The sequence below is a fragment of the Psammomys obesus genome, unplaced genomic scaffold (genome assembly GCF_907164565.1).
Source record: "Psammomys obesus unplaced genomic scaffold, mPsaObe1.curated_primary_1811, whole genome shotgun sequence".
NCBI lineage: Eukaryota > Metazoa > Chordata > Mammalia > Rodentia > Muridae > Psammomys > Psammomys obesus.
Window position 1 is genome coordinate 23,396,396 of NW_026593286.1, and position 12,636 is coordinate 23,409,031.

The 12,636-nt window shown below is 38.0% G+C and overlaps 1 pseudogene; it reads left to right on the forward strand.

Moving 5' to 3' along the window:
- The first annotated feature begins 1,023 nt into the window (after nucleotides 1-1,023).
- Nucleotides 1,024-2,770, forward strand: LOC129683674 (28S ribosomal protein S2, mitochondrial-like; annotated as a pseudogene).
- Nucleotides 2,771-12,636: the final 9,866 nt, after the last annotated feature.

A 12,636-nucleotide genomic window follows, 5' to 3' on the forward strand; every position in this document is an offset into this window, starting at 1 on the left:
CCAAATGCCAGGCTCCAAATGACAGGTCTTTTCCGCCTGAGAAGGTTGTGGGTGGGCAGAGGAGAGCAGAGGACCTGCTGCCTGCACAGTCAGACTCTCACCAGGTGCGTGCAATCACTACTCTCTTTAATGTGTAGGCTGCTACCCCCTGGCCCGCCCTCTCTACCAGTCTTCAAATGACCTAATTAATTGATATAGCTCTCTCCATGTCCTGCTGGTCCAGCTATCTGCAGGAAATGCCACTGTATGTTGCAGTCTCAACTGTGACAAAAGTTGTCCACACTTTTCCACTCAGTCCCTGTGCAAGTATGGTTATCAGAACACACTCAGGCATGCTGTCAAACCTCCCTGAACAGCCCAGTTGTTTCCAATGACTTACCAATAAAGATACTTACGTAAGAACAATGCAGTCCTCACTCACTGTCTGTTGCATCTACACTATGAGAAGAGAGCCTCACAATATGGTTTCTGATTCCTATTTTAAGATGAGATGTAGTGAACTCAGTGTCTCTATACACACTGTTCAGTTTACTCAGTGTTCATTAACATAGTAAACAGAAGCTTGGAATAGAGGACTCTGCCACTCTCTCTCTTGATATGACCACTATTTACACATCAAAACTCATACAGAGAGAGTCTGTCCATGAATTTGTTGTATTTTCTTCTAGGCTCACTTTCTCATCTTCTTTTTTATCTTGCTTTCCCTTTGCAATAACCTCCCAATTCCTTTTTTTTTCTCTTGACAATGATGGTCATGATAGAGAATTTGAATATTAGTCTAGTGGAATGGACATCACTATAATAATCATCATCATTATTATTATAGAATGATTGTTTAGATGAAGTATATTAAAAGAATTCCTGAAGGAACACCAAGAGTGCAGACTAGTTAAAAGTCTTCCAGAGATCTAAAAGCAGGGTTGATGATCACCAGAATTATAAATGTAGCTAATGTGTGGTAAATGTTCTCCACAGAAAACATACACAAGAACACAATATGTTACATTGTTCTATGGTGTGAACATGGTTTTCCCCTCAAAACTCATGTTGAATTTGATACACATTGGTAGTTCAATCTATGTCTCTTTGATGCAGGACCTTTGGGAGGTAGGTTGAATGAGATGTGATTGCTAGATGGGGCTACAGGGGGTGAATCCTAGTCAATTTAAAAAGAGAAGGTGCTATTGCAAGAGGAAAGAGTTCTTCCTGACTACTTTTACTATGCATGGTGTCCGACACGGGTCCTTGGAACAGAACTGTTAGATGAAACAAACACATTTTCTTTCTTTAAAAAAAATGATATGTGGTATTAAAATAAGCAAATGGACTAAGATACATGGCAAATGAAGTTTTAGTTGTACATGGAAGTATGGTTTATAATTAGCCATTTAGTCTGTATTATCTGGGTGGGGTTCACTGTAATCACCAGGATCATTTAAAATGGAGAAAAGAAGAGGAAATCCAAATTGGACTTAAAGATATTGTATTGCTTTGAAAATGAAGGGAACAGGCTATTAGCTTTGGCTCACAGGCATGTTGGAAGCCTCTAGAACTGTGATTCTAAAAGTTTCTAAAGTTGCAGTTTAATACAGTTCCTCATAATTGTCATTTTGCTACTGTTATGAATCATACTGTAAATATATGATATGCTGGATTTCTGATATAGTACTCCGTGAAAGGGTCATTCAAGCCCCCAAAGGGGTTGTGACCCAGAGGTTGAGGACCACTGCTCTAGAAGCTGGCAAAGGTAAAGAAATAGGTACATCTCTAACAATTCCAGAAGGCACACAGCCATGCAGAGACCTGGGCTTTGATTCAGTGAGGTTCTTAGTGTACTTCTGACCTCTAAACCTACAAAGACAACACATGTTCTGGGTTAAAAGTATGTGTTAAATTGCTATAGTAGTAGCAGTAAGCTAGTACATATAGCAAGTGGGAATTCATAACAGTGAAATTTCCATATCATAAAGAATGAAAATACTTAGTCTTTCACCCTCTACCCTGGTGCCCACCCAGGCTGTGCTGACCTGGCCGCTGTGTCCAGGTGTGCGATGCTGGCCAGGCTTCCCAGCCTAGCAGGGAAGAATGCTAGGATGGTGATGGGAGCACGTATCCCCCGCGGTCAGTGAGCCCCAGGAGAGCCACAATCTCCAGAGCAGTATCCTAGATGAACCATTGCAGCATTCAGACAGACTTCTTCAATATCCAGGAGTTGTTTTCTGTGAAGAGCCTCTTTGAAGCCTGAATACATCTGGGACAGAAAGCTGGTTGCTGGCGTAGCCATACATCTTTGAGAACCACTTGGGCCAGGCCATCATCGACCTGGATCAGACAACCTTGAATCTCCAAGTTGAATCTCCAACTGGCCTTCAACTTCAGCGTCCATGTAGCCTATCACAAAGGCATCATCCTGTTCATCAGCCAGAATTGGCTGTTCTCTCACTTGATTGAGAATACAGTCCAGGACTGTGGGGAGCACGCCCAGACCTGCTACTTCAACGGTGGCTTGCTGACGAGTATGCACCTCCTCTCTGGGCCTCCAGTCTGCCGGCCAGAACTCATCATCTTCCTGCACATGCTCAACAATGTCCTTGAACCGGGTTTGGCCGTCAGAGATGTGGCCAAGATGAGCATTCCTACAGTGGGCATTGTGGGCACCAACCAGAACTCATGACTCATCACTTACCCTTTCCTTGGCAACGATGACTCTCCCCAGTCTGTCCATCTCTTCTGCAAGCTCTTCCGGACAAACATCAGCAGGGCAGGTTGAAGCACCGCAGAGTCCCAAGGGGACCGAGGATGGACATCTTCTGTACCTGGTAAGAAGCCATTCCCCATGACAGGAAGCCCTGCTCCCACACTACATAGCCATGTCTTTTCTGAACAGGAAGCTCCGTGTCCAGCCCTGGTCAAGATATCCCTATTCCCAATCCTCAGGATCAGCGGTCTATATTCCCAAAATATGGCCACGCTGGAGTTCAGTCATTCTGAGCTAACCCTTGTCTGTCTCTTCAGGTAAAGAGCATATCCACATGGCCGCTGGCATCTCTTAAGTCTTGGACATAGCTAGTTAAGTGGATGGCTCTGTTTCTCAAGAAGCTCTTGCTTCCACTTTAGAAGTAGGTCTGAATCAGGCAGGTTCCATTCAGTTTCTCTTTTCAATTAAAATTAATCTGCATTGTTTGCTAAAAAAGAGAGAGAAAAAAGACTTAATCTTTAGCTCACAGGAGGCAAAGTGTTAACAAAATGTTTATTTTCGGTTGTTTGTGTTTTTATGTTTTTAAAGTTTTTCTAATGTTTTAACATTGCAATTAGAAAAAGCCACATGCCAATATAGTCTATAAATAAATTTGCCTATTATATTTTACTCATAATAGTGTAAATATTAGAGCTCAAAAAATGAAGGCATCCTATATATATGTCATAACCTATTTTTACGAGAATTAACATTAATAATTCTCTGCTGGACTCATGACAGCCAGATGCCACATTAAACAAATTAAAATGAAATGTTGAATTTCAGGACATGACATACAGACAAACACACACACATACACACACATGAATGCGTGCACATACATGCATGAAACATTTTCCAGAAAGTTGTATGTTAGAGCATGTTCTTGAAACAATATGGTCCTAAAAAGTGACAGATCTTTTTTAGATATTGAATAAAATAAAAAAGTGTGGGGAAATTTTCTGTGATTTAATCATTAGAAAGAAAATAAGACTAGAATGTATATATCATTAAACAGTGATAAGCATTATTCTAGAAAGCAATATGAATTGTTGACAGTCATACAATACCACATGTTCATCACTGAATTATCTTCTCCTTCACGCTCATCATTTCTTTCTTATTCTAGAATTCTTGTTTCTTTTCTCTATTGTTCAATGACATCTCACCTCTATTATATAGTGGTTTTGACATTTGTCTTTCTTCTCCCCATGCTACTAAAACCACTTGAAAATGGAGAATATTATTTTATTAATTCAATTTTATATTAGAATTATTTTGGAATGACAAATCATAGCTATGTTTTTAATGGAATGTAAAGTGATGTTTTGATATGTATACAATATAGAATGAGTAAGCCAAGCTAATTAATGTATCATCTTGATTATATATCTCTTTTTTGTGATAAGACATTATTTGAAACTGACTGTTGGTTACTTTGTCAGATACATGCATAATTTTGGTGAATGCATAATACTATGCAAAATATATCCACTCTATCTGAAATTCTGTTCCTATTGACCACAAGTGCCCATTCATTCATTTCTTCGTGTCTTATAAACATGGTTCTACTCTCTATACGCATAAATGAGGCCATAGATGATTACTTTTTTGCTTTCATCTTGACATTGAGCACACTGACTTATTTAAGAAACCTAGTGAATAACAAAAAAGAAAAAAGAAGAAAGGTAAATTCAGAGGAACTAGATCAAAGATTCAATTTCAAAGCCAATTGTTTAACATAGACTCTTAGTGAAAGTCATTTCAAATCTTGATGGTTTAGCTGTCTATTTAAAAACATGAAGACTCAAACCATAAGGCATAATGGAAACAACCAAGTAGTTTTTATGACCTGAGAGCTGTCACTAGAATACCTAAAATATACTGCTCAGCTGACTATGGAGGTTGGGCTGAGGTGAACATACATTGAAATGCTGGTGGGAATTTTATCATTTGTACAAAAAAGAAAAAGGAAAGAAAAATAAATATAAAGATAAGAAAATCAGAGTGAGAACATTTTTGATGAAAATGGAAATGTCTACAGGAAATTTGATTAACTTTCTTACATGTATTATCCTATACTATTTTCCCTCGATTTCCAGTTTAATTTTTTTTTTCTCCTAATGCTTTGTGGAATTAGAACTACCTTTAGAATACCTGGAAGCTCTGAGCACGGCCTAGAGGTAGGCAAAGGGCAAGATTAAATATTAGTGTGGGGGGCTAATGTAGATAGTCTGAAGATTCTGAACACTTCGAATTGCCTGCTGATTATTCTTGTATTTTCTTGAAGTAAATTTTTATAATGCCTTTTCTTTTTTAAATACTAGGCAAGATATTGACTGCTGTGCCCATCTCAGCAAAGCACACATGGCAAGGCCATTTCTACTGCTGTTCAATTCCCCCTGAGTATTTCATCTATTGGATTTATATCTGGTGTCTGTGTTGAGGCTAACCAGGATTGTAGGGTCTATTTTAAACTTGTTTCTGTTTGGTTGATATTAAAATTGAAAAGTAAGATATTGTGCTCAGTAGAAGAGAGTTAGATTTATTACGATGAAGAAGTCAAATAGAGAGTTGCTTTTTTTCCCTGAGAGTTGCTTCTTTCTTCCTACAATTTTTTTTTTTGTGTATCTGAGCTTCTCTCAGGCTGCATTAAAGATAAGAAAATATTCCTGAAAGATTAATTTTTTCTAAAGTTTCTTAGAATGGAAAGCCACAAAGATCTGAACTTGAAGTGGTGATATAATGAAGATCTCTCTCTCTCTCTCTCTCTCTCTCTCTCTCATACACACACACACACACACACACACACAATTAGACACAATACAGTATTAGCTAGATTTTATTAACTATATTCCTACATAAAGCATAAATCAATCTCTTTTTTTCCTCTGTTATCCTTCCAACTCTCTTCTTTAAAAAATGTTTTTTTTATCAATTCTTTGAGAACTTACAATGTACTTTGAGCATATTTACCCCAATTCCTCCCACAACCCCTCCAGATTTACCCCTACCTTCCTAGTCTTTCTCATGATTTCCTTTTTCTTTTTGAACAAAATAACCCATCACGTCAAATTTGTACTGCTCATAGGAGCCTGGGTTGGTGGTCATCCACTGGAGCATGGTTGAACTACCAGGGGCCACACCCTTAAAGAATACTGACTTTCTCAGAAGCCACCAATTGGCATTGCTTCTCAGTTACAGGTGAAGTCACAGAAACTCCTTGCTCTCCATGCTATAATGTTGACTGGCTTGGTTTTCTTTGGGCTCTGTGTCTGTAACTACAGCCACAGCTTTCCTGTAACATCCAGAAGACACAACTTCAGTGTAGTCCTTCTTGACTTCTGACTCTATAATCATCTCTACCCTCTTCTGTGATGGTCCCTGAATATTGAAGGTATGTGATATAGAAGTCTAATTTGTGGATAAGTACTCTGATGGCATGGAAACTCTGCACTTTTGCCGGTCGTAAGTTTCTGCGTCTAATTTGTGGATAAGTACTCTGATGGCATGGAAACTCTGCACTTTTGCCGGTCGTAAGTTTCTGCGTTAACTGACTTCCACCGCACAAAGAAACTTCACTGAAAAGTCTGACAGCATCACCTATCTATGGATAGAGAGATATAAATTTAGAGAACAGTTTGATACTATGTCTATTCAGCAGAATAAGAGCAGTAGGTTCTTTTTCCTGGGGCATGTGGGTTCCCAAATTATGGGTACTTGGCCAGTCATAGTAACAAGCACGTGTGTAGCATGACTTAAATCCAAACAGAAAGCAGTTATTTAGCCCTATAACATTCATGCCACTGTTGTGCCCATTATCTTGCCATGCTTCTCATTGTTGTAGTTTACAGGGTTTATAGTTGGGTAGGAGTGTTGGTGACTTTTCTCATGCCAGCTGCCTACATAACATCCTCAAGCATATAAAAGGAAATTATCAGGGAGTAAGCTTCCTGGTCAATACCTTCTTGATTTCTCCATGTGCTGTGATCAGTGTATATGATGTCTTTATAATAGTGTCTTAACATCATATTCCAGGGAGAAACCAAGAGCAATAGCAATAAGCTGTATTGTTTTGTGTTTTCCTGAGACACATCTGTCCAAAAACTCAAGAGGAAGGATCCACACTTGGTACTGCTCTTTTTATTTGGCAACCTATGGTTTCTAAGATGAGCATATTATCCTGTGGTGGATAACTCCAGTAAAACTCTTTTATATGTGCAAACACACAAACACACATACACACAAACACACACACACACACACACACACAAATAAACACACATCTGCCCAAGTCTTTAATATGCTTCTTACCTTAAATATTGTCTGAGGTACCCTATTTTTCCTCTAGCATATTTTTTTTCACTCATTTCCTTTTTATGTTTACTTGTTTCAAATTGCATGTTGCAACAAAGGACATAGGGTGCTTTGGGACAAAAATTTTTTCCTCTACCCTTTCACATTCTCAGCTAAGGAACAACAACTATTAGCAACAGCAACAGTACAGATATAAAAGAAAACCAAATGGATATTTAGTAATCAGTGTGCCACATACAAACTCCTATCTCCTGAGAGATACCCAGGGAAATGGGTAAAGCTTACATAACTGGTTTAGTGCTCTAGAGTGTATAACATCTCTAATAAAGAAGAATACAATTTTAAAGAAGTGACATGACAAATGAAAATGACCATGCTGGCGGTGGTGCATGTCGTTAATTCTAGCACTCCAGAAGCAGATCTCTGTGAGTTCGGGGCCAACCTGGTTTACAAAGTGAAGTTCCAGAACTTCCAGGAATGTAACACAGAGAAATTCTGTCTTGTAAACAACAAAAGAAAAAGAAAGTAAGAAAGAAAAGGAAAGAAGGAAGAAAAAAAAGAAGGAAAGGGAGAGAGAGAGAGAGAGAGAGAGAGAGAGAGAGAGAGAGAGAGAGGAAAATGGCCACAAGTTTCTGGGGTTATCCAATTATAGAAGTGCAAATATATGGGAAACTAATGTTAGAAAAAGACTAGTTAATAGAACTTGTCATTCCCCAATCTGTCCGGCATTTCCGGTTATCAACTTTGTCCTCTGGAGTGCGCCAGAGAGACACCTTTGTAACTGTATCTACATTTCTGTTGCATGTCCAAGGGCAGAAAGCTTTGCTCATGGCGGCTTCTCAGTCGCCATCAACTCCAAAGGTTCCCTGTCAGAGCAGAAAAGCTTGGGTAACATACATTGATAACCTTCAGTCTGTTTTGATTTACTTTATATCTATTTTTTTTCATTAAAATTCTTGGTCTATGCAATGTCCACCAATTTATTTAAGTATAAAAGTAAAAATTGTTATTTTCTGTTTGTCTTCTTTTTATTCACTACGTTCTAGCTTTTGATCTTTTCATTATTATTTATATTATTCTCATTCTTGTTTTTTAGTTAAGAACTAATTTTTCTATCTATCCTTGATATTTTGCCCAGAAATTACAGCATTCAGGAACCTATTTCAGGAAAATATTATAGCAGTTTTGACAGATTTAAACCCTTTCACTGCACTGCTGTTGTTGGTTCTCACCACTACATAACAGTCCCACAAGCCATTTGTTTAACTGTCATCATTCTATACAGCCACTGGTTAGCTCTACTTTGTGGACATTTTTGCCATTTCTTAAGTGCTTTGTTCCATCTCTCAGGTTGGTGCTTCCCTTAGACTCATCACTATAATTTTACCAAATTATTTCACTTTTCTTATTTTTTTTTTAAAGAAAATGTCTTCATCTTATTTACTCTTCACTTTGAAAGATATTTTACTGGTCTAGATGTTTTTATTTTCTAAGAAAAGTTACTGTGTTTAAAGACATTTGCAACAATCTCTTTGTTCATCTCAATTTAAAGAAAATCAAACAAAATGCCAACTTCTTTCATTCTTCAGTTGAGAGTCTGAAAACAGATCATTGACATAATGGAACATGTTGAGGAAATAAAAGGAAGAAAGAGGGAGCTCATTTTTCATAGCTGTAATATCACAGGTTTGTGACTATAGCTGTGCAAAGAAAACGTCATACAAAATATGTCCAAATGCTTTCGAATAAGAAACAACTTATTTGCTTGATAGCAAGAGAAATAGTTGTGTTATACGAGTTTAAAGTTATTAGTCTATTTAGAAATGACAGGAAATTGGAGAAAGAATAGAACCAGGGCCTTGAAATAGATTTGCTTGTCTCTGCTGAGAACCATCTGGAGACCAAAGAGCTGGCACTGATTCATAAAATTGCTTCGTTGTCTCTAACGGAATTTAGAATTCTGGATACATCTAATGATGAGACCAATGGTTGGGAAGAAAACAGATGATCCAAAAGCATTTGTGATTGTGAAGGGGAGGCATGAGAGCGTTAGGACACTAACCAAAATGCTGAATTGAGGTATTAGGGTTTCGAACAAAGGGAGGGACTAGAATGCAGGCATGAAGGTGTTGGACGTAAATAAGAGGTGGAAGAAGTGATCCGTAATTCTCATAAATGAAAAGAACAGGCATGAAAGCCCCCAAAGGGCAGGGAATTTGGTGGTATTCCTGGAATACCACCAAATATTCATGACACATGGCTCTCTACTGAAAAATTCAGAAACGAGTGGATGGTGGAGGGAAATTGGATTTAATTGCAATTTGTGTTGGAAGTGGGAAGAAGAAAATTCTCTTTCTGTGTCCACCTTGCCTACAGCAGTGTTATCACTGATGGGGAAGATGAAATAAACAGGTGCAGGTTGATTTGCCCAGAGGGCTCAAATTATCAGGAATAGGACATAGATCTTTCGCTTATTGCCAGAGGCCAAAGCTCTTGGGATTTCCTTCTCGGCTCTCAGCAAGGTATCCCCTAATCTCTGAGGAACAATTACAGTAGCATACTTACATTTTTAATTTTAATATTTCGTGTAAAGCAGTTCAAAGGATAAGCCTAACGGTATTTTTGTGCCTGTGGTTTAGAAAATGGGAGATGGGGGGAAATGGTGGTGAATTTGTCAAATTGTTCTACTGTTATTTGAGGGAAAAGTTATCGACATGTTGAAACTGCCCAGAGGATGGTGACCGATTGTGGTGAGAGCAGAGAAGGCTGAGAGCCACAGCTCCAAGTCCACAGTGAGTGAATAAAGGTGGTCCAGGTTACAGAGGCTGCATCCATAAGAACCAGCAAATGACGCTCTACCCGGTTATGAAACTTAATGAAAGCGTGCTCTTTATTTTAGGATTAAAACTAATTTGGAGACAAAAAGTTGTCAGCATCTCTCTCTAAGCCATCTTCCTGGAACAAGAAGAGTAAAAAGCACCATTTGAAGTGTGTGTATGTCAGTGTGTGTGTGAGTCTGCGTGTGTGTGTTTTCCCAGAGAAAACCAAGCTTTTAACTAAATAGACGGATGGAAGGATTTTTCAGCAAAATGACTAAGGATGCACAGCAGTGTGGTAAAGCATGTGCTCTCTTGTTTTAAAAGGGGACAAAGCCAATTGCGAAATGGAGAAGAGAACTAGAGAGTACAATTGCATAATGTGTTTCTAAGCTAGAGGATAATTGACCAAAGGACCTTGAATCTGTGTTGGTAGAAAATCATGAGAGGGAAGAGAGGCATATTTGAATGTGTTATCATCATGGTTACTATCATCATAAAGGTATTGGATTTTTTGAACTAGGAGTCATTGAATTTCTATTCATTACCAGTTACCTAGTCTGTGGTGGCCCATTACAGTAGAACAAATGTAAGGAAAGGCAATTGGATTCAGGCATTAAGGATAGAGCAACATCGGGAAAATCAAGTTATTCTGTATACTGTTACTTATTTCATTGCATAAATTTGGTTCAAAAGATACCTTACTGGTAGAGGAGGCAAAGAGGCATTTCAGTTGTGCCCGCTAAGTTTAGGATCTTAAATTTCATCATCAAAATCAATAGACTCATAGAATACTGAACCCTCCGTGTTCTTTAAACTAGAAAATGACAGGTTGCACATGACTCATGCAGGGCCAGGCACACTCTGTAAAATATCCAGTGAGTAGACTGAGCAGTGATCATGAACTCCAAACTTTATTGTAGTCTGAGCTTCTGAAGGCCTAATCTATAGTCTCTTCCTACGGCAATTTATTTTCAACATGAGTTTTGGAGAGAACAAACAATTACACACATACATATCAAAATGGTCAAGCACTGAAGAGCGCAAAAGCAGACATATCATTACTTTTGAACAGTTAGAAAATCTCCAAAAATACAAGCACGTAATACAATTCAAAGGCCACTGGATTGAAAGGTGTAAATAAAAGCTTACTAGACAGGTGCACCCTGGTGATAAACCCAAAACCCACATCTGATAGCAACATTATAATCTGAAAGCAGTCAATCATTGCAGACTGTGGCTCACTATTGAACCTGCTACAGTCATTAGACTTTGTATATTGTATACATTGTGGCTGATTTGCATCTGTGATTATTTATCCTTATCTATCTATCTATCTATCTATCTATCTATCTATCTATCTATCTATTTTTCCTGTATGGCTCCTGCCTGGCCTGAAACTCACTGCTGACCCTATCTCTGTGCCCCTCCCTAATTCCCTTCTCCTAATTTCTTTAAACAATTAAAATACATGTTTGTTATTTTAGATTAGGAGAACTATCTTTTCTTCTTCTTATTATTTTATTTTTTTCTTCACAATTTATTCGTTATATGTCCCGATTGAAGCCCCCTCCCTCAACTCCCCCGGTTTCACCCTCCTCCTTCTTCCCATCATTCCCTTCCCCTAGTCTTTATACCTAGCAAGAATATAAATTGATTCAAGTAAACTGTGGAATTTATGACTAAACAGAACACAGTCATTACAACCACATCTGTGTGAAGTCTTTATGTCTGAATCTTACTTCATGTAAGAAAAACATAGTATAAAATATCTTTGCCACTTAAATAGAATGAAAGAATCCTATTTTTTGTTGTTGCTGATGTTTTGTCCAGTCTATTTTGTATCTCAGGGGCCTTTCTTGGAACTTAAAGAGGAAAAAAATTCTAAAATGATTCATACTTATTATACCTAAGTAATAATTAGATAATAAACAATAAAAAAATAATAACTTGAAAGAAGCCTAAAATGAGGCATCACTTGTAAAGGCAATCATGAACTGTGACTCAGTTATTTTTCAGTTACTAAAAATCCTACGCTACTACAGAGAATTTTAAATAACTATTAGGAAAAAACTACTGATATATGAAAATTACCATAGAAATATTATAAACAAGCCCATCAAGATATAATATAAAGAATACAAGTTACATTTCTTCTTTAGAGATTTTTCCATTTTCAGTACATAAAATTAAAGGGATAATGTAACGTGAAGGTCACCAGTGAGTATGGAGTTTTGAAAGTGACTTTCCTTTATTTGGTGTGTGAGACGAAACCATGTAATAGCTTAAAGAATTTACTTCCCTTCTTACTTACTCAATATCTGGGTTATTAGGTAATTTTTGCTAATATATTAATATTTTGTCACACTTCGGAATGTCTCATCTGTAGTGACTCACAAGCCATACTAAAATTTAAGGACAGTTGCCACATGCTACCTGTGAACTGAGAGGTTGACAATGAGCCTTGGCCCTGAGGAGAGCTTGTTCAAAGACCAGCAAGAGGGAGCCACGATGCTAGAATGTTATTCCCCAAAAGGGGGATTTGTGGTTGCAATCCTGTCTCACAAGGACAGTCCTTTATTGCAGCAGGGATGACTCTTGTAGGCCTCGGGCATATGTTAAAAGTAGACAAATTATATCAAACTAAATTGCCCTTGACCCTCCAGTCCAGAATGTAAACAGAACCTTGAAGTATCCATAAGGATTCTCAGTAGAGCTGGGAAGAGTGATTGCTCAGGGTACCCCAGTCTTGTCACCAATGGCCTG